Source organism: Perissodus microlepis, chromosome 1 (genome assembly GCF_051167445.1).
Source record: "Perissodus microlepis isolate ML-2025 ecotype Zambia chromosome 1, ASM5116744v1, whole genome shotgun sequence".
NCBI lineage: Eukaryota > Metazoa > Chordata > Actinopteri > Cichliformes > Cichlidae > Perissodus > Perissodus microlepis.
The window spans coordinates 4,957,710-4,977,639 of NC_140461.1; the positions used below are offsets into that span (position 1 = coordinate 4,957,710).

The 19,930-nt window shown below is 37.5% G+C and overlaps 1 long non-coding RNA gene across 1 annotated transcript in view; it reads right to left on the reverse strand.

The window, feature by feature from the left end:
• Positions 1-19,364, reverse strand: part of LOC146393196 (uncharacterized) — a 65,255-nt gene extending 45,891 nt beyond the window's left edge. The window contains exons 1-2 of the long non-coding RNA XR_014800234.1: positions 19,214-19,364; positions 12,312-12,434 (exon numbers count right to left, since the gene is read on the reverse strand). This is a non-coding gene — a long non-coding RNA (uncharacterized LOC146393196). The remainder of the gene's footprint in view (positions 1-12,311; positions 12,435-19,213) is intronic.
• Positions 19,365-19,930: the final 566 nt, after the last annotated feature.

The window sequence follows — 19,930 nt, forward strand, 5'->3', positions numbered from 1 at the left end:
TATTGCAGAGATCACACTTTATTTCATGTCCGTAATGAGAAAGAAATGCATTTTGGGAATTAATGGACTTGAAAATATTAGGGGGAAAAATATGAAGAAAGGCATCTTTTTGTGAATTCTGGCTGTCAATCAAGAACGGCTGCAATAAGAATCTTTACAGGACATACACATGAATTTTGTTCCAGCTTTGGAACTGTAAAAACATTAATAAGTTCCCCACCTAAAAACATGAACAGTATAAAAATATCTATTCTGCTGTAGCACACAGCATTGTGTTGCATCCTTTTTTCTTCAAGGTAGTGTGTATTCCCACTGTGAACGGTGTCCCCATTCCTTGTAATTATGCAAATGACACATTAATGAGGTGTAATTGTGAATTCATGAAACAGCGGGGATAAACTGTATAAAGATGCCATGTCTTAATAGTGGTAGTGGGACGCTTCATCATCGAAGGGCTGAATACGCTAATTGTTTACCCACCACTGCTACTTTAAGTAGCACATATTCATTTTGGGGGCATGAAGTCTAGTTATGAGTGTTTATACTACTTAATGAATGGTGTTGAGTGTTTATAGTGGCAAGGAACATTTACTACACAAACTATACATTTTAAAAGACAGAGCCAGTGTAAAACAGCCCGAAGCAAAGGCTCAGCTTAGCCTTCACATCATTTCTTCTATTCTGCATGTGAGATAATTAGTGCACTGTATAACTGCTTATTGCTGTCAGTGGCCTTTTTCAGTTGAAGTGAGTCAGCAGTTTCCCCAACAGAACAATATTTAAATGCATTGTGAATCTGTAGAAAATCGCTCTGAGCATTTTGAATGTGAACAATTTAGAATTTAAAGACTTCGAGAGGAACTGATGAACTGACTGAACTGGAGTCAATTATGTTTTCTTTAGAGGGCATTTCATAGCCAGCTTCTTTGCACATTAACTACTCGGTATGCAGTTTATTAATACACAAATGCCTTCACTGATGATGCAGTATGTAGATTTATTTATAAAAATAATCTTAACGTCTGACTCTAGATTGAAACATTTATTGGATGCTTACAGGTGTTAAACACTGCAAATCTTACAGCTTTAGCGTTTCTTCATGAGGTTGTTAAAGTTTCACTTTGTAAATAATGTATAAACAGAATTTGACATATATTCATCTCCTAAAGCTGGTAATTTTCTCTGCCACTTTAAAGCTTCATTTATTTCAAATAAGTGAGTGGGACATGCGAACTATAGGCGGTATTAAAAAGATTTACATATCCACCACAATCTTGGAACCTTGAAAACAAGTTATAATTTAACAACAGATAGTTTGTTAGCAAGCTGCGTAGATAAGCTGTAAAGGTGCAATGCACTGAGACAGATACCTGCTAATTAGTGCTAAGTAATTGCGCAATAAAATACTAGAATTTTACTCAACAAACCTGAAGCACAGTACTTCTAAATGCTTCGCAGCATTGTTAATCACATTTCCCCCCCCAGATAACTGTGTTAAGATGCTCCAAAAGGTAGCAACAATGCAAACATAGTGAAGAATTCCAGTTTAGCAAGTAGAATTATAGGAGATGAAGCTACAGCTTCTTTTGTCGGCACAGTCGTCAATCAAAGCAGCCATAATTTTAGCAGCTTTCAGTCCTAAAATTATCTGAATGGGTAAGAAATCATAAAACAAAAAAACCCCCAAAACATAGTTTAAATAAATTTGCTGCATTTGCTGTCAAGGGGAAAAATATCAATAGAGGCATAATTTATTTATTTATTTTTGGGCTGCAAACATGCTTTTTAAATTCTGTTAAAATCAGCATTTAAAGATAGTAGACACCAGATAGTCACCAGAGATCCCAAACTTGCATAAAGAAAAACTTTGAGCAGACAGAAGTTTATCAGAAGAAGAGTGTGCATTGCTCTGACCAGGAGCATGACTGGTATTTTTTGCCTCATTCACCGGGTTACACGCTTTGAATTTGTTCTCCAGGTAGTCAAATGTGGCGTTCTACTCTAACATCCTGAGGTATTAAAGAAGAGGATTCATCTGAAACTGTGGTGGATGCTGTTGGGTTATGCAGGGCTGGAACAAATTATTTTCGGCCACACAAACACAAACACTTCACTCTCTTTTTGCTCTTTAACTCCACGTGACTTCTTCTCCCAATTCAAGTTTAAAAGTTGCTGTTTTGACACAGTACAGAAGAGGCAGTGCACACTGCAGATGTGCTTGTGTGAGTCAGAAAGGATTTCCATGGAACAAACATGTAAAATACCAACTGTGCCAAAGGTGAGTCAGTGTGGGTGAGATAAACAAATTTAAAACTAATAATTTTATGGACAGAGTGGCAGAGTTATATACACACACAAATTTAACTTTTTGTAGTATGACACATAAGAGCGTAAATATGGATGCTATAAATATAGCGACATGAGATTTCTATATACTTAGCAGCTGGCAGCATGATCCACCATCCCCAAAAACTGTACAAATATAGTTCAACCGTCACAGTAAAAGGTGGATTAAAAAAGAAAGAGACTTATTATTTTATTATTAAAACTTTATTTGTAACAGTATTGTTCTCACCTTAACTCCTAAAATCTGGAAATATAGCAGTAGTGCTACAATGGATGCCAAGGAATATAATTACCAATTATCTTGTTTAGTTAGTCTTTCTTTAAGAATCGACACAAAAGAAAAGTTTCAGAGCTGCTTGTTAGTATTCAAACAGAGTTTTAAAGTGCCAATGAATCTGCTGAAAAACAGAAACTGCATCGCTTCTCTTTAGTTTAAGTGGAGCAAGTTACACTGCGGATGTCAATGGCAGTGAGTTAGAGAGTGGCAGAGAGGGCGTGCTTTTGCATTCGTGACACATACAGATGTCTGGAATCAACTGCACATGTCAGGGCTTTAATTAGTTTCAACACTAAATCGATGGGGACTGATTAATAAGACAGGGGCCAGTGCGAAGGTTGAGGCAGGTTATCGAAACAAGAGAGCTTGCTTAAGGAGAAAAACTAATTGTATGAATTATTGAGCAAGCTGTCCATTGTGAGCAATAGTGCAATTGGACTTTTGGAGAAATAATAATAAATAAATAATAAAACAAAATGTACCCACTGGACTTAAAATTTTCTTTAACTTAATTTACTGTGGTGGATGATTAAAGATTTCTTTATGACTTCTTAATTACATAATGAGAGGCCATCGAAGGACTGATTGATAGCTAGATCTAACCTATTTCATTCTATGAAATCATTATGTTCCTTTTTGGCTTTTTTTTTTTTTTTTTAAATATTCTCATCTGGGCAGTCCAGACTCCAATTTAGGGGAGTAACTACCATCGCGGTTGCCAACTCATCATATTCTTCAACACCCTAATCGTAAATTAACTTTTATTCAACCCCGAAAAACCTTTTAAAAACCAGAAATTGTACTGAAAAGGCATTAATACAGACAATAAACATACATAAAGATGAGACAGATGTTCAGGGAGATACGGGAGCTACAAAAGGAAAACCATGTGGACGGAGAAAGGAAAATAAGTGGTGATTAGTGCTTTAGCTGTATAATATAGATTTTCCCTCTTGCATTTATGAATCCAATTAATGGTTTCAGATTTATAATGAAAAGACATGTAATTAAAGCTGATTACTCATCATAGAAAATCTATAAAAATGTAACCCCTATCCAAGACACGTGATTGTAAGCTGACATAAATTAGTTACTGGCAACTTTACATTACTTTCTGACTGATGGGTATGCATGATGACTTTTTCATATTAAATATTTAACTCCAGTCCAAGTAGTGCCTATTTACTATATAGGTTGACTGTGAAAGCCAATCTCCAGTTTAACACAGAACTAGTCACTGTGCTGCTGCATTATGGGAAAAGAGAGAGGGAGTGAGAGAGAGAGAGAGATCTGTATGCATACTTGACAACAGTTTGAACCAAGCAGATGGAAGAAAGAGCTGCAGGGTCAGAGAAACAATGCGCCTTCTTTACTTGTTCTCTTATCATCTGTAGTTCTTAATTATGCTGCAGATCTTTGCTCGTTAGGATTTCAGTGGGCAGAAAAAGAGTTAAAAGGTGATTGACCATACTATTGCGGTGATACATAACATTTCTAGACAGTGGAAAAAAAAAGTAGTCAAAGTGGTTGACTGATTATCTGGACATTCAGTCAAAGTCTAGAATGGCTGGTGGACCAAACACGGTCAAGGGCCGTCACACACACCGAAGTTAGGCTGGCACCCCAGATTGACTGGCTGGCAGCTGCTGGCCTAAATACTAATCAGAGGCCATGTGTACAACGCTGTTTTCACTGCAGCTCTGAGCTTCCCTACGATTTATCCAGCAGAGCTGTTTGAACACACAAATCTCTTGCACATATGCAACAGACATTTGTGTTCAGATTGTTCAGTTCAGTCCAGTGGTTATTGCTGGCTTCTTTTCTTCATTTGTTTTTTCTGTATTTCGGATGTTACGGTGATATGTATGCTGTAGCAGTCAGGGATAACTTTCAGTCTGCAACATGTAGAAAATATGTGAAACGTGCTGAGGGAAATTTGCCTGATTACGCTCCCCCCAAAGAAATGCCAAGACAAGTCAAGTTTGTTTATGTGTGTTTATGTGAACCAAGTTTAGGATTTTTATACTTTCTAAGCACTTCATGATTTGTCCACCCTTATATAGTTCAAAACAGCTTTACTAAAAATTGATCAACACAAATAAATCTGATTTAAAAAAATTACATTAAGTAAAATCTATGTGAGAGATGTTCTACTGCATTGCATTAGATTCAAAGACATTCCCAGAGTGATTGGTAAGTAAATATAGCGAACATTACAATGAAGAAAACCTTATGATGAATAAATTATAATAGTTATCGTCAATAAATAAATAAACGAGTAGTTTCAAAGGACTTCATCTATTCCAATGGGTGTATTAAGTATGGTAATACATGCACAGCAGGCTAGTGAATGAGTCGGTATTGTAGCTTGACTTGAAAGAACCAAGCATCCTTGAAATTACTGGCTTTCTTACGTTTGTGATACAAGTAGAATGGTTGGTAATAATACAGTTATCCTGTCACAGTGTTACAATGTATGGTTTGACATGCTTGAGTTTTTAATTTTTTTAATACATTTTATAATATTTGTTTTAATATCTAAATATCTGTTTATCAGACACACAAGATATATAAATTGTACTTAAATGTACATGTACTGTAACTACATGATCAAAACACTTTCTAATCCATTAAAAGCATGAAATGCTGTAATCAGAAATAGAAATGTAGGTCATGGCCTGTGAAATTATCCAGACTTTTGATTCAGAGCACAAGGTGATCAGCGCTGTTTTTACTGAGGAGCCAGTGACTTGACTGTCATGATCCACTTTTCACTTTGTGTTTAAGCCAGGATGGTCAAACCTACGGCTCGCAATACAATTTCATACAATACCAGTCAAAAGCTTGGACACACCTTTTTACTTTATTTTTACTACCCTGTGGATACACACTGAACAGATCAAATAAATGAAACAAGATATATGGAATTATGTAGCAAAGAAAAAAAATGATAAATAACTCTAAATATCTCTTCCTGGACTGCAGAATGAAGGCAAAAGGGCCAACAGAGCTCAGCATCTCTGTGAAGAATACAGAATACCAAGAGTGTGCAAAGCAGTAATCTAAGCAAAGGGTGGCTACTTTGAAGAGTTTCAAATATAAAAATAGTTTGCGTTATTTCATACTTTTTTGTTTACTACTTAATTCAATATGTGTTCATTCATAGTTTTGATGCCCTCAGTGAGACTCTACGATGTAAATAGTCATGAAAATAAAGAAAAAACATTAAATGAGAAGGTGTGTCCAAATCTTAGTGGGGGTGTATAACAGTTATTAATGGTCTGTCGGTATGTGGAAGCCAGAACTTCAGCCCTGCTGACATCCATACAGGCAGGGGTGGGACTTTATTTTGATGAGCACAGCCTGCCTCACAGGCCTGAATGTGCACTTGAAGCCATTTGTAACTGTTAACATGTTTGATCTACTGCTCACCGCAAACAAGCACAAGCATAAATGTTGGATTTTTAATTGCATTTCCATATGTTTTACAGCTTATGGATAGACAGATAGATAGAATTTATTTTGAACATGCAAATATAACTGAAATAACAAGAGAAAAAAACAAAAACAACACTTCAAATCATCAGGTTTTCATGTATATATCTATGTCTACAGAATTTGTGTGCTCGAAAATGAGTAGGATGAAGTTTACACTTTTCCTGGTCCTACCCCCTTATTTCAAATTTCATTGCTTACAAATCCAGATCCAGAATTCAACATTATTTGATCCATATATGTTTAACTATGTACAAGTCTAACACATTGAACATACACAAATAAAACCAATTTCTGCTCGTAAACCAAAACAACAACAAACTACATTTTTACATAAATTTAGCACGCTGTGTTTAACACCCGCTTAATCTCTGAGCTTATTTTATATCTCTGTGAAAAACACCTTAATGAACACTTAAGCCTGGGGTTCTCTGGCCTTGATCTATAAAAAAATCAGGACACAATGGGACAACTCAGTCACTGAGAGGAAGATTTCCTATATTCATGCAATTTATTATTTTTGAAAAATCGTGTGGATTTTTTTATTGATGTACTTTTCTTGATTTCATGTGTACAGGTGTTGCACACACGAACTCCTCTGACTGTAATGCTGTGATATTTTACTACTGGCTTGCTGAACACAAGGATTCCTCTCAGGTCATGAGTATTTGGTCTTATTTGGAACAAGTTCTGAATGTTGTGGGGCAAAGATTTATTTGCTGCTTTGTACATTGTTTGTGCAGTTCTGAGGTCAACCAAATCTTTAAATTTGAGAATATTTAATTTGATAAAAAGTGGATTTGATGGTTTTCTTGAAGTAGCTTTATTTATTATCCTTATTGCTCTTTTTTTGCAAAATGTATATTGGATGGGTGTGTGTTTTATATGTGTTTACCCACACTTCCTCACAGCATGTCATGTACGGCAGTATAATAGAACAATAGACAGTCTATAATGACGTTTGATTTATGAGATCCTTAACCTTGTAGAGAATTGCCAGAGACTTCGATATTTTGCCTTTGATATGAGTAATGTGGGGATTCCAGGATAGTTTGTGATGTATTATCACACCAAGGAATTTTATTTCAGATACTCTGTCTAATTCAGTGTTATTTATTGTCAGTTTACTATTGGAAGAATATGTGCAATTCCCAGCTTTTCCTAGAGATAAAAACCTCCCTTATAGCTATCCATACTACACACAGTAATTATGCAATAAACGATTAACCTGTTGAACCCCAGTGCTCCCGGTTACGGGGGCAAGAGAGAGAACATCTGGTTTAATGGGATGTTTCTTCACTCCAGCAGCAAAAGAAGACCAAAGCTCTGCTTCACGTTTGAAACATTGTGATGTATTCCCTTTGACTTTTGTTGTTTTGCTTCCATGATAAAATTGTATTTCCTGTACAGCTCTATCTCTTTGTGTGCTTCAAGACCAGTTTCCCATCAAAAATCTCTATTTTCTCCATTATTCGCTTGTTTATTACACACCGGTCTACTGTTGTGTACAGTGTTGTTAGCCGCTGGTTTTTGGGGTTTTTTGTTCCAAAAAATGACTTCTGTGAAAGTTTAAATGTTTTTGGTCTGGAATAGCAAAAATTTGGCTTTCTTGTCAAATTATGCCGATGTCTGTAATAAAACCTCTGTGACTTTGTGAAAAACAGAAATGTTTGTGTTTTTCACTTTCTACTATAGAAATCTCTATTTATTTACAACTACAATAAAAAGCAAAAAACACCAAACACAAACAACAAATTAAAAAACACAGGACAGTCTGGGTAATGAGCTACCAGGACTTTTCATTTCACAATTTCTATTATTTTCTTACAATTTAAGTCCAAGGAGTCGTCCTGACGGATTTCTTTTTTTGTTACAGCAGCTTTTTATTTATCATGTAGAAAAACAGTTAAATATTTAACTTCTCTACAGTTACAAAAGAGGAGTTTCACTGGTCCGGCCAGCTTAAGCTCAAAGTGGGCTGGATGTGACCCGCAGTGTAAAATTACTTTTTTTTTGTTCTATCACTACTGTGTCAGTCCCCCTTTAAGCTTATTCTTGGATCTACTTTTTGCTGTTTAGTTACTAACTGTCACTTCTTGTTTTAATTTAATAGTTGTCTCTTGTGCTTTATGTGTAGTTTGACTTCCCCTCCTGTTTCATTATCTTCATCTGTGTCTCATTACCCTGCTGTGTCCTATTTCCTGATTGCCCTTTTGTGTAGAAATAGTGCTGTCATCCACTCAGTCTTTGTCTCAGTGTCTGTTATCAACCCTGTGTGTCCCTGCATTTCCATGTTGGTTTCTCGTTGCATGCCTATATTCAGTCTTCGGTAATATTTGCCTATATTCAGCCTCATATTCAGTCTTTGGTAAAGACATATGAGGGTTTGTTGCACCTTATTGCACAAATGGGTTATTAATTATTTGCTCCTGGATTTTAAAGTAAAACCAACCTGCTGCCTCATTTACAAGCTTATTCTCGCATTATGAATTGAGTCTAGTGAAATGTGTTTCTTAAAACACTTGCCAGAAAGCATGAAAAATAAGTGAATGGAAAACATGGAATTGATGGATTCTGTAGACACATGCCCCAATCTGTTTTTCTTTGTTGCCAGTACTTTAAATATCTTAATATTCTCAATATATGGCACACCTGTTCATCTCATGAGGGCACACAGGTAGCACAGTGCATTTGTTTTATTTATTCATCATTTAATGTTAGCTGGTGTGCTCAAATAATTAGTTAAATCTATGGTTAAAGTGTGTGTGTGTTTTTGTGCATGTGCGCGTGTGTCTGTGTGTATACAAATGAGATAAGACTAATTGAGTTTTGTTCAGATTTTAGGTAACAGAAATGACTTTTTATGAGCATGACAGAAAGATGAGAAACAGGAGGAGAAAGCAAAGTTGCCAAGGATGTGACGGACAGACGAGAGAGCAAAAGAGCTACAGGAGAGGTGAAGCAAGGGAGCGCATCAGATGGACAGATAAGACCAGAGTTAACACAGTTTGTCACAGTTCAAAAGAAGACCTGGTCACACAATAGAAGAAAAGGCCATGAGATCAGAGTTGGCCAGTTTTCTAGATTGAACAAAGTACTGGCAGCACAGAATCTGCCACATAACTACATATTAATGTCAAGCATCTTATTTTTTTCTTAGGGTTTCATACAGAGGTTAGAACTGTTGCTTCAAAGCAAAACTAGACACATTAGGTTAATTGGTGGCGTGTGAATAGCTGTCTGTCTCTGTGTGTTAGCCCTGCCTGTGACCTGTCTAGGCAAAATCTGTGTTGTAGGCTATAGCCACAACAGGATCCTGACTAGATAAGCAGAAAAGAGTGGATGAATAGATGGAAGTTTGGAAAGTTTGTGCATTAGTGAGTGCAAAGAACCAGTGGAATGCTATTGTTTTAGAATATTTAATTTGATCATGTAATCATTATCTCTCAGTTGTTTTGAGGACTCTTGGTGACATTTAATGTCATTTTTGTGTTTTCAAGAAGTAAATGTCAGTAGGTAGAGATCAAGACAGTGTTCTAATTCAGGGTTTTCATTTTAAATATTAATAAAATTAATGTTCCTGTAAATGTGTGGTGTATTGGAGAACAGAAAATTTAAAAGTGAAAACAAATATTTGTAGAATTACAAGTACAAATAAAGCTACTTTAACATAATTTAATATTAAAGTAACTTTAATATAACATTAATATAACAAGGGTGTAATACTAACTTATGAAATTTACAATTACAATGATTTGCCTATTTACATTGTATCATGTATATTCTACCAAATCAAACATAATTGTGTCTTTTGGTAAACATAAATGTTCCTTGTTTTTAGCTGTGGGACAGCAGTTCACATCATTTCACTAGAAAACTTTATTTCAGTGTATCTCCCTGTCTTAGCATGGGATTCTTAATTAGACAGGGTTAACAAAAGAAGAGCAGCCACCAGGATTCACCCCTCTCTGGCATGTGACACCTAAGAAAGGATGTTCTAACTTGCCAGCCTAGTGGCCATCTCCTGTGATTAATGTGTATGTGCCGAAAGCTTCTTTTGGCAGGGTCTTGTCTGACATGTCTTGAAAGTTCAATTGTATTCATGGTAATCAGTGCTTAATTCAAATGAGAGCATTAGAATTGCAAATGCTAGTAGATGGTTTATAAGTTCAAGTACAGTGGGGTTAAAAATATCTAGTGGGATCACATGGGTGTAAATGGAAAGGAAGAAAGGAGTAGCGGAAATGTATATTGCACAATGGGGACGCATCAGAAATAGAATAGCATGAACTGGGGGACTATATTGTATCTAGGCAGAACAGCTGGTCGATTTTTCTCCGATTAAGCATAAATATCCTTTGGTCAAAATGAACTCTCAGTCACCAGTCATGTCATCACAGTTCACTTGAAATGCTTGTGCAGATCAACCTGTTAGTACTTAACCACTTTGCAATGTCTCATTTCAAGCACTCTAAACTGTGATAGATAGAAATAGACAATTCCACTTCAGAATTGCCTGTTAATCACTTTGGCATTTTTCTCTCAATGTGCCAAATATTTCTTGGTGTTCAGAGTTTTCATTTGCATGCTAATGAAGGTGAAGGGCAGAAGCCACTAATTACAATCCAGTAAAGGCCTGCCTAATGGTCCACTAAAGACATAGCATGGCTGAGCCCATAATTCCATTATGCAAATGCATAGTCAGGAGTGGAAAACCCACAGTCATTGCAAACTGGATCGACTGTTGCTGGACTTCTTTGCACTTGGTCAGGATGTAAAACAATATACTTGTCTTTGCAGCTTGTGTGAATAATGGCTAAGGGCATGTTGCTACAAAAACAAACAAACCCAACAGCAACTAAAAAAAGCAAACAAAAAATAAACACAAACACAAAATCCCACTCCCCCAAATATAGCAGCAGTCATTTTTTGAAATGCTGTATTTAGATCAATGACTGTGAGCATAAAATTGGCACAACTGATGTAATATTGTCCTGTTCCACTAACACAAATGTCACGGTCAAAACAAAGAAGTCAAATGTAGAATGAACAAAATTAAGTCTATATTGTGTGATAAAAACTAAAACAAAAAAGTCTAACAAAGACACCTAAAATGAACACGAGAAGCATGAGAAGCATGCATCCTACAATTACACAGGATTAAATAACAGAGGGGGGAGTAACCAATAAAAACACTGGGCAGCAAGGAATCACAAAGGACACAAGCCAAAGACAACAAGAAAAAAACAATGTACATATTCTTGTATCTTTGATAACATTTTGAAACTGTTGTTGTGATTTGGCGCTATATAAATAAAAATGAATTGAATTTGATATTATTATCTAAGCCCCCAACTCTGCCTCCAAACTAACCCTCACCTTTAAGGAAGCAATACTTTGTCTGCCCAAATACCTCCTATGCTCCCTTCCACTGAACACAAAAAGACACACGTCCATCCACAAAAATTAAAAACCATATCTGATGCCAATTTTGGCCATTTTACTGGATTTCCCTTTCTCACTGCAGTCTTGTTATGGACCTCAAATGCACACAAAGAACAAACATCAGCTTCTGTCTGTGAAACTGACACGACTTTCCAAATCTGTGTTAAGTGCCACTGTGTTCGTGTTTTAGTGCCCACACCAATACAATCCTTCCTTACCTAGTTGCTGAAAATAAAATTTTGACAAATTTCGATGTGTTTTCTATGATCATGCTGCACAACGCACTTAAAATGCAAGGAAACTAAACATGCATATGTCAACTCAAACACAATCACAGAGAAAAGGTTTGGTTTGCATTGTTGGAAACTTAATGATATTGATGATGATATCATATTGCCACTCGAAATGAAATAAGGACTAAGATAATATTGGTTAGATAAAATTTCATATTCTCTAGATACATACGATAAATATAAACCCCCAGTATCACCATTATTAAAAGCTACTGATGAAGAGATAATCTTAAAATGTTGGAAAATACTGAAAGTAAGCGATAACTGCATTTGTTGACTTGTTGCCATGTGATTGGCTGATTAGGTATTTTTGGAAAATGAGCAGTTGAACAGGTGTACCTAACAAAGTAGCCCATAAGTGTATGTAGATTACATGTAAATCTCCTCATTTTTTCTGCTTAATAGTAATTTTAAATCAAGGTTAGGCAAATTCGGATTGTGTCTAATCCACTTACCACCCACACTTCTTAGACTTCTGACAGTGACTTTTTCTCCTTTCAGAAATGTTCCAACCATTGCTGCCAAGATGCTGTATTGTCACCAGCAAGTCAGGTAAGCATCAGAGCAGTTTTCCCATCCTAGAAATTCAGATAAGATCAGAGAATGCTTCATTTGTAAAGAGGCTTTGGGGTGCAAAGGTGTCAGCCTTGGTGGATTAATTTTAAAGCTGAGGCAATTTGCACTTGTAATTGGTAATGAAGGAGCCATTTGCTTGCACTTTCCAGGGTTTGTTTGCACCACAACCTGATTTGCATAATTTTATTAGGGAAATAAGCAAAGAAGATGTGACTGAGTTGCCAACATGTGCACAACTTGTCCCTGTGAATCGCTGGTTAGACCAATGAAAAGAATCAATACTGATTTTTGTATAAGGCTTGACACTTTGTTGAACACTGTGCTATCAGCACAGTATACATGTGTTTATGCTGGACACCCAATAATCTTACTGTGATCCATGCAGAAAGACAGATACATAAAAAGACCAACTTCCCTTTAGCAGTTCTGTCATTGAGAAATAGTCAAGTGTCTCACTGATTTGCAGCAACCTGTCAATGATCACAGAATCCCTGGGGGAAATACAGCAGCACAGCAGGTGACAGTCATTTAAAATGCTGGCTTGGCTCTGAATCCCTACATCAAAGACGAAGAAATGGAACTAATCTCTATTCAGGTCTTGCTTGTGGCATTCTCTGAGCAGTTATAGAAGGATCACATTCATACTCCCTTAATCTGTTTTACAAGCCAAAATTATAGTTAAAAACATTCAAAACAACAGTCTGCTGCATGGGCATTCTGCCCACAATGTAAAAATACCATGGAGTTCCAGCCTATATAAAAAATATGTGGCAACAGTACTATAATAGAGTACTTATGTTTTCCTCAAGGAGGGATGCAGGGAGCCCTGGCAATTTGTGACCAGGTCCTGTGGTAAGCCACAGAAACCAAAACAGCAAATTACATCATAACTAAAAATAGACTGCATCAGGGAGGTTTGTGGCCATACTGGTTGGGGGAATTAGTGCAGTTATGCACTGGGTTACAGAATTTGTAGAAGCAACATGAACTCTGACAGCTATATGTATATATATAATGGGTAATGACTTGCCTTTAGAGCCAATCTCAAGTGGCCTTTTGGCACTTCTCTACTGGCATCTCTTGGAGCTTACCACCTGACTGGATTGGGCTGCTGCAGTAATGACTTACTGGTTTGTTATACAGGGATTCCACTGTACCAGATCAAACAGACTGCAAGAGAGACTGCAAGCCTAAATAAATGAGTAAAAACAAGTTTTTGATGTCAAGAATCTGGTAATTGTTTAGTTGGCTGTGGTTATAACCCTGACAACTCTAGCCCAAGCTTTATATTGTGGGTAACTTTTGATTGACTTGAATACAAAGTGCTGAAAGGGCAGCAAGGATAGGTGGTGTCTGACATTTTAGTACATCACACTAACATCTGCGTACACAATTCCTCTTCAGAGCAGCCTGTTGATAAGTAAATACACCTGGAAGCACCAATGGAAACTGTGACTGTACTTAACTTTCTAACCTTAGTATGGACTAAAATAGCATAATACGTGGAATAGTAATTATGGCTGGAATCACCAGGGGAGAGATGACTGAGTAGCTAAAGCCAAAAGTCTAAGACCCTGGACATCTGCTTTGAAAGACAAAAGAAAAAATTAAAACTTTTCTTTCCAGTCCATATGGCCAATTAGAAGAGAAATCCTTAGTGAATTTGGCCTTAATTATTTCTCTACCTCTTACAATGAATGGAATCATTTTACCGTAAAGGACTTCTAATCAAGGAAAAAATGTCATATTACAACTACTCGTGGAAATTGTGTAGGAAAGTTTTCAACCGCAGATGTGCTTAAGAACACCTTGCTATAGGCAGGTTTAGGAAAAAACACAAATCCACTTATTGTGAAAGCATCTGTTGGAATGTATTATGACTGAATAAACTCACTGTCAAATGCATCCCCTTTGGGTAGTTTACAAAGCAGCCTCTTGATGTGAATAAATGATTCTGGTTACCACGATTGAAATCTGTAGAAGAGAAAGGCCTGCAGCCAGCATGCATTTAGTTATTCCTCTATATAACAAGCCAGTGACTTGCTGTAGCTCCTCCGGGACTGTACCATATCAAACACTTCCAAACACTACACACAGGTATGCCTGCTCATAGGTTTATGAAGCCATAAGCCTGATATTCATAGATTACAAGCATTCTTTCTTATCCACACTAGCTCTTATGAATTTCATTTTGCTATGGTCTTTATTAGCTTATCAGCACTTATTTAGTGTGAAATGCAAAAGCGCCCAGAGAGCTGAGTTTTATGTTACCGACTGTGCAAACTGAAAGTCTCACACATTTGCCAATTGTTTTGAAGAATCAGAGTTAGAATTAAAATGACTTTAAAATGTATTGCTTTCCAAATCTTTTCTGTGAAGAACCTCAATAGGAACTACATTTCTTCAACCCCTGTCATCTGTTATATGAAGAAAACTGCTCCCCCTGTCCTGTTATTAGACTGTAATGAAGATTTTGTCTTTAATTAAATGCAATTTTACCAATACTGCCAGCTGTTTGTCTCTTTCTGTTAAGTCTTTCAATGTCTTCATGAGATTTCTATCCAAGTGTGCTCTTTTCTTTCACAAGTCCTGCTAGTGTCCTTGAATGAGAGCTGCTTGTATGAATGAGCCATGTCATTTAGGAGATAAAGACTGAGAGGAGAGACATTTAACCTCCCGCTCCTCTTGTCTTTTTGCAATCTAACCTCACGCGCTGTAGGTCTCAACTTGCTCAGTCTGAAATGTAATGCTCTGTGCATAGCAATGGCCCCGTCTTCAGATGCTTTTGGCCTATGCAATCCCTCTCAGTCATTCTTCATTACACAAGAGATGGAGAGGTTCATCCTATGCCATATTGCTCTGACTCCTTTACCAGCAACGGTATTTAGATGGTCTCATTTCTCTCGCTTTCACTCTGCCTTTCATCATGAAAAGGTGTTCTAGCTTGGAACACACATCTAAGCTCTTTTATTTTTGTTCTTGTAGTAATCAGCTGAAAGAAAAAAAAGAAGAACCTGTGTGTGCAAGCGTGTGGTTGCATGGGGTCAAACCATGGCAAGATGTTTATTCAAGGGATATGATGCCATTCAATGTTTCCCTTTTGTTCGACAAATCACAGGAAAAGATCAGCAAAAATGTGTTTATCTCCCAAAACTCTCTGTTTTTACAGCTATTTACTGCAAGACTGGGTATGTGTTTTTGACTCAAATTAAACTACTGTGTCTATGTTTATAGTAATGCACTGGCACATCACACACTGTAATTGCATGGCTTATTTATGTGTTTTTGAGTACAGTGGCCAATATGAAAGACTGTATCAAAGACTATAGTTAAATGAATATTTAGGTCATTAGCTATGCTGTCATATGCTATCACACCACGTTTCACATTCATTGTTTCTCATGGCTGTTCACTCTGGTAGCACTATATTTTCCAATGTTAAGTCATCCACTCCCCATTTGCATAAAGTGCAAAACTTGCAGATATTGATCTAACCTAAAGCCAGATTCAGCAACAGCATGTCACATCTCATGCCTCAAATGTTCTCTAAAATACTGCAGATACAAGAAAACATGGAATATTGGTTTTGATTTGAAATCAAGGAGCAAACAGTCTGTATTAGGTTTGTCCACACAGGTGCAGCTCATAGGAGACGGAGAGAACCTGTCACTCATTTATCTTTGCTTTCTAATGGCTTGTCTATCAAGAGTCCAATACTGGGAAGTGAGGTCATACCTTCGTAGAAGAAGAAAAAAAAGCAGACTTTATATAAAAATGGACAAAGCCATCATGATTTCTTTTATGTTTTCTGGTTAGTGTTAGCATTTTGGTCATGTAAACATTTTGGAGTCCATATTTAGGCCAAAGAGTGAAGTGCTAAGTTTTAAGTTTTGAGCTTCAGGTCAGTGACTTGTATCTGGTACAGTAACCATCAAAACAACTACACGCACAACTTTAAGGCCCAGATTATAATCTGTTGTTGGACATGAATTATGGATGAGTTGTCATTCATAAAAGACTGCTTAATTAGGTTTACATCACTCTAATCCATCCAGTAAAAATCTACCAAATCAAACATGCAGAGGTGTGGAGAAAGAAAGAGAACATGCAAACTCGAACCCAGGATCTTCTTTTCTGTGAGGCAACAGTGCTAACCCTTTGCCACCGTGCTTACTGGGTGCTGTTTTTCTCATCCTTTAAGTGTACCTTAAAACTTGAGAAGAACCAGCAGGTCCTTGAATAGCAAGTTAAGGGATCACCCAAGTAGCAATGATAATCCGAAAAAAAAATGCATTAAATTTCATGAGAATACAATAATGGGATATTTCACTACAACCAACCAACCTATACCGTCACCCGAAGAATAATGCTGCTATGGTGACAAAAAAGAAATTAAAAGGGTTGGCATTTACAATAAGAAAACAAGGACAATAACATTAGTTTTGTCATTTAACTATAGCTATTCATTGTAAACTGTACAAGCCTATTTTTAAAAGAGCAGGGATGCTGTGCAAAATATAAATAAAACGGAACGTGATAATTTGTAACTCATGTAACTGTCTTGGCTGTTTTTTGAGAAAGGGTTGTAAAGCATTAACTTTAATTTTACTCAGCAGATGGTGCTTTCTTTGAAAGACACTTGTTTGTACAGAAATTTAAACTGCTCATGCACTTTGATGTTTTTGTTGAGCAGGAGTCAGAAATGTTACAGAGAATCCATGACCACCCATGCTGATATAAAAACAGGCATTTCTAATACCGTTTCAAACACCAAAGTGTTCTGCGCAACTTTAGTTTCTATGACTATGACAACTCCAAACAGAGACAACTTTAAATAGAAAAGCACCATTGAATGGAGCGATTCCATGTGAAAGGAAAAAGTGGGTGTTTTGCTGTGATTTGAGACAGCTGTCTTAGGACGTTTTCTGAGATTTCGGTTTTATTTCTGTTTCTCAGCCCCAAATTGTCACCTGAGGTGGAATTAGATGAATTCAAGTGTAATCGGCGATTCAATTTTCAACATAATCTTCTCACAAGCCCTTGAACAAAATGTGAAAATAAAATGCTGGTGACAACCCCTCATACATTTATGCAATAGATCAAATATTAGGGTATTACAACAAGTTGACACATGTGCCGCAACCTCCCTGAAGTCACAACACAATATTCATCTCTTACAGCTATAAATGGATCTGCAAAGTGTCTGTTATTGTTTGATAAGTCCCACCATGAAGAGATTTAGGTGCGCTGTCTGACACTGAAGTTGGATTAGGGTTGAACTTGTGCTGGAGTGACTAAATTGCATATCACTTTTTAGCCTGAAACAGTTGAAAAGCCGCAAAAACAAACAAACGAACACCAACGTCATGCTCCAGAGCTTTTGACTCAAAATTAACCGCACCTTTTCACATGACCGTCCTCCATCCATATGCATTTTTAAAGTGTGACAGCTGGATTGCAGTTGTTTTAGCTTGCTCAGTTGGACGACTGCTATTTGGAACAGCTTTTTTTTTTCTTTTTTTCTCGTTATTCTGGTGCTGGCAGTCAGTGCTGCCTGGTTTGATAAATAACCCTAAAGCGCTTTCCACCCACTACCCCAATCCAAGAATATGTGCATTTCTGCAGTCCCTTGCTTGCATTTGATAAGACAGTAAGTGGTGAATATTCCTCCCAGTGATGAAGACCATCAGCCCTCTGTGGCTGGTTTTAGGATCAGATACAAAGAGGCCAGTGGGAGTTCAGTGGCAGATGGTTTTAAACAAGAACTGGGTGGTAAGCTTTGATTGACAGCTCCTCAGTGCCACCCTCCCCTACAGCTTCTAGTTCTCAGTGATGGCTTAATGGTGTCAACAGGAGAGATAGGGTCCTGACTCTTTTATCTGGACAAAATCTTAGACCCATCACCTTCTCTGTTTGCAGTAATTGCAGGAGCAGTGTGGAATCTGTGGGGGGGAAAAGGCAAAGTAAAAGCCAAATCAAAAGGCTCAGCTTCAATCCACTTGACCGAGTGGGTCAACGGAAATAAATGACTTTCCTTTGACCGCCTGTACATCCATCTCTTCAGTGTCACCACTGTCAAGGACACTGGGGCCTGTCTCTGCTGCACTCCTGCGCTGATAAAATGAAAACAGACTGGTTGTTAAGAAAAATGCAGTTGGTATTTTGTGTCTGTCACCTCTCTTATCAATGAGGAAGAATCTATCTATAACACGCCGCACTCTCATCACCTCCAGCTGTTGATTACACCAGAGAATAATGCATAAAAGAATGTGCCAGATGTGTGAACACACAAACACACACCCCAAAAGAAAAAAAAAGTGGGATTCCTCCACATGTAGGATCTGTGTTGGCACATCTGTTACTTTCAAGTTCGAGGATCCTTTAGTGTGAACGTGTGTGTCCACAGACAGTGTGGATCCACTTCACTCCCCACCTGAGAAATAGAAGGAAGCAAGAGGTATTGGCACGGGCAGACATGGCAAGTGGCAAAGCAGATGGCTCTCTGCTTACGATCGTTTCCTCTCCCATAATGCTTCAGGAGCGCAGCGCACGGAGCACATATTACGCTCTGTCTCCCCATGGGAAGAAAGTAGCTACAGGGTGCTCATTTTTAAGGACCGAACAAACCCAAGCGCTGTGCAGAAGCCCTAATTGTTTTCCAGATACCCAGTTCCACTTGTATTTTTTTGAAGCATTTAAAAAAGACATATCAGAAAAAGCAACATTTGCATGTAGTGTTGATGCAGCAGATGATACCTTTCCTTCCTGTTAAGCCACCTACCTCGTTAGCCACCTTGCAGCCGGTGCCAATGAACTGGACGACAAATCCAATTGGAGCTTTTCATGATGTTCCCCTTCTTCCTGGCTCCCCCAGTACTCTATTCTTTTCATTGGCTGCCCAGGCACCAGATGGAGCCCGTCGTCTCTGCTCCACCCCGGGGCTCTTTCTCTCCGTTTGCGTAGGTAGAGCGAGACCTGTTTACACTGCTGCAGCCAACACACACACAGGGGTACTTTACCTCTTTCTTTTCATCTCTTTTAAATGCTCTCTTGGTCATATAGTGATCTGTTCTAATTGTTCTGAAATCATGGGAAGGTTATTACAGCCGCTTACTTTAATAAAGGCGCATTTTTCTTTATTATTACTTGCTGTTTTATGACACTCTCCTTGAATGCAGCAAATACCTCCCCTCTTGTTTGTGTTCATCATAATGCCTCAGAAATTTCCATCCAAGGTTACCTGGAGCTCGATGACAGAAAAGCTGCAAAACAGAGCATTGTTCATTAAAACTGACAGAAAGCTGTACATTTGCTTTGTGCTTCCTACAGCAACAACTCCACAAATAGCAGATGGTGGTCATCTGGTTTGAAAATGTGAAATCATTTGCTGCCCTACTTCTGCTGGATGCTACAGAATATCAGAGAAACTGCTTGTCTTCATTCATACCCACATTTAATATTAAATAACATAAAACAACATGCAATATATAGAGACTAC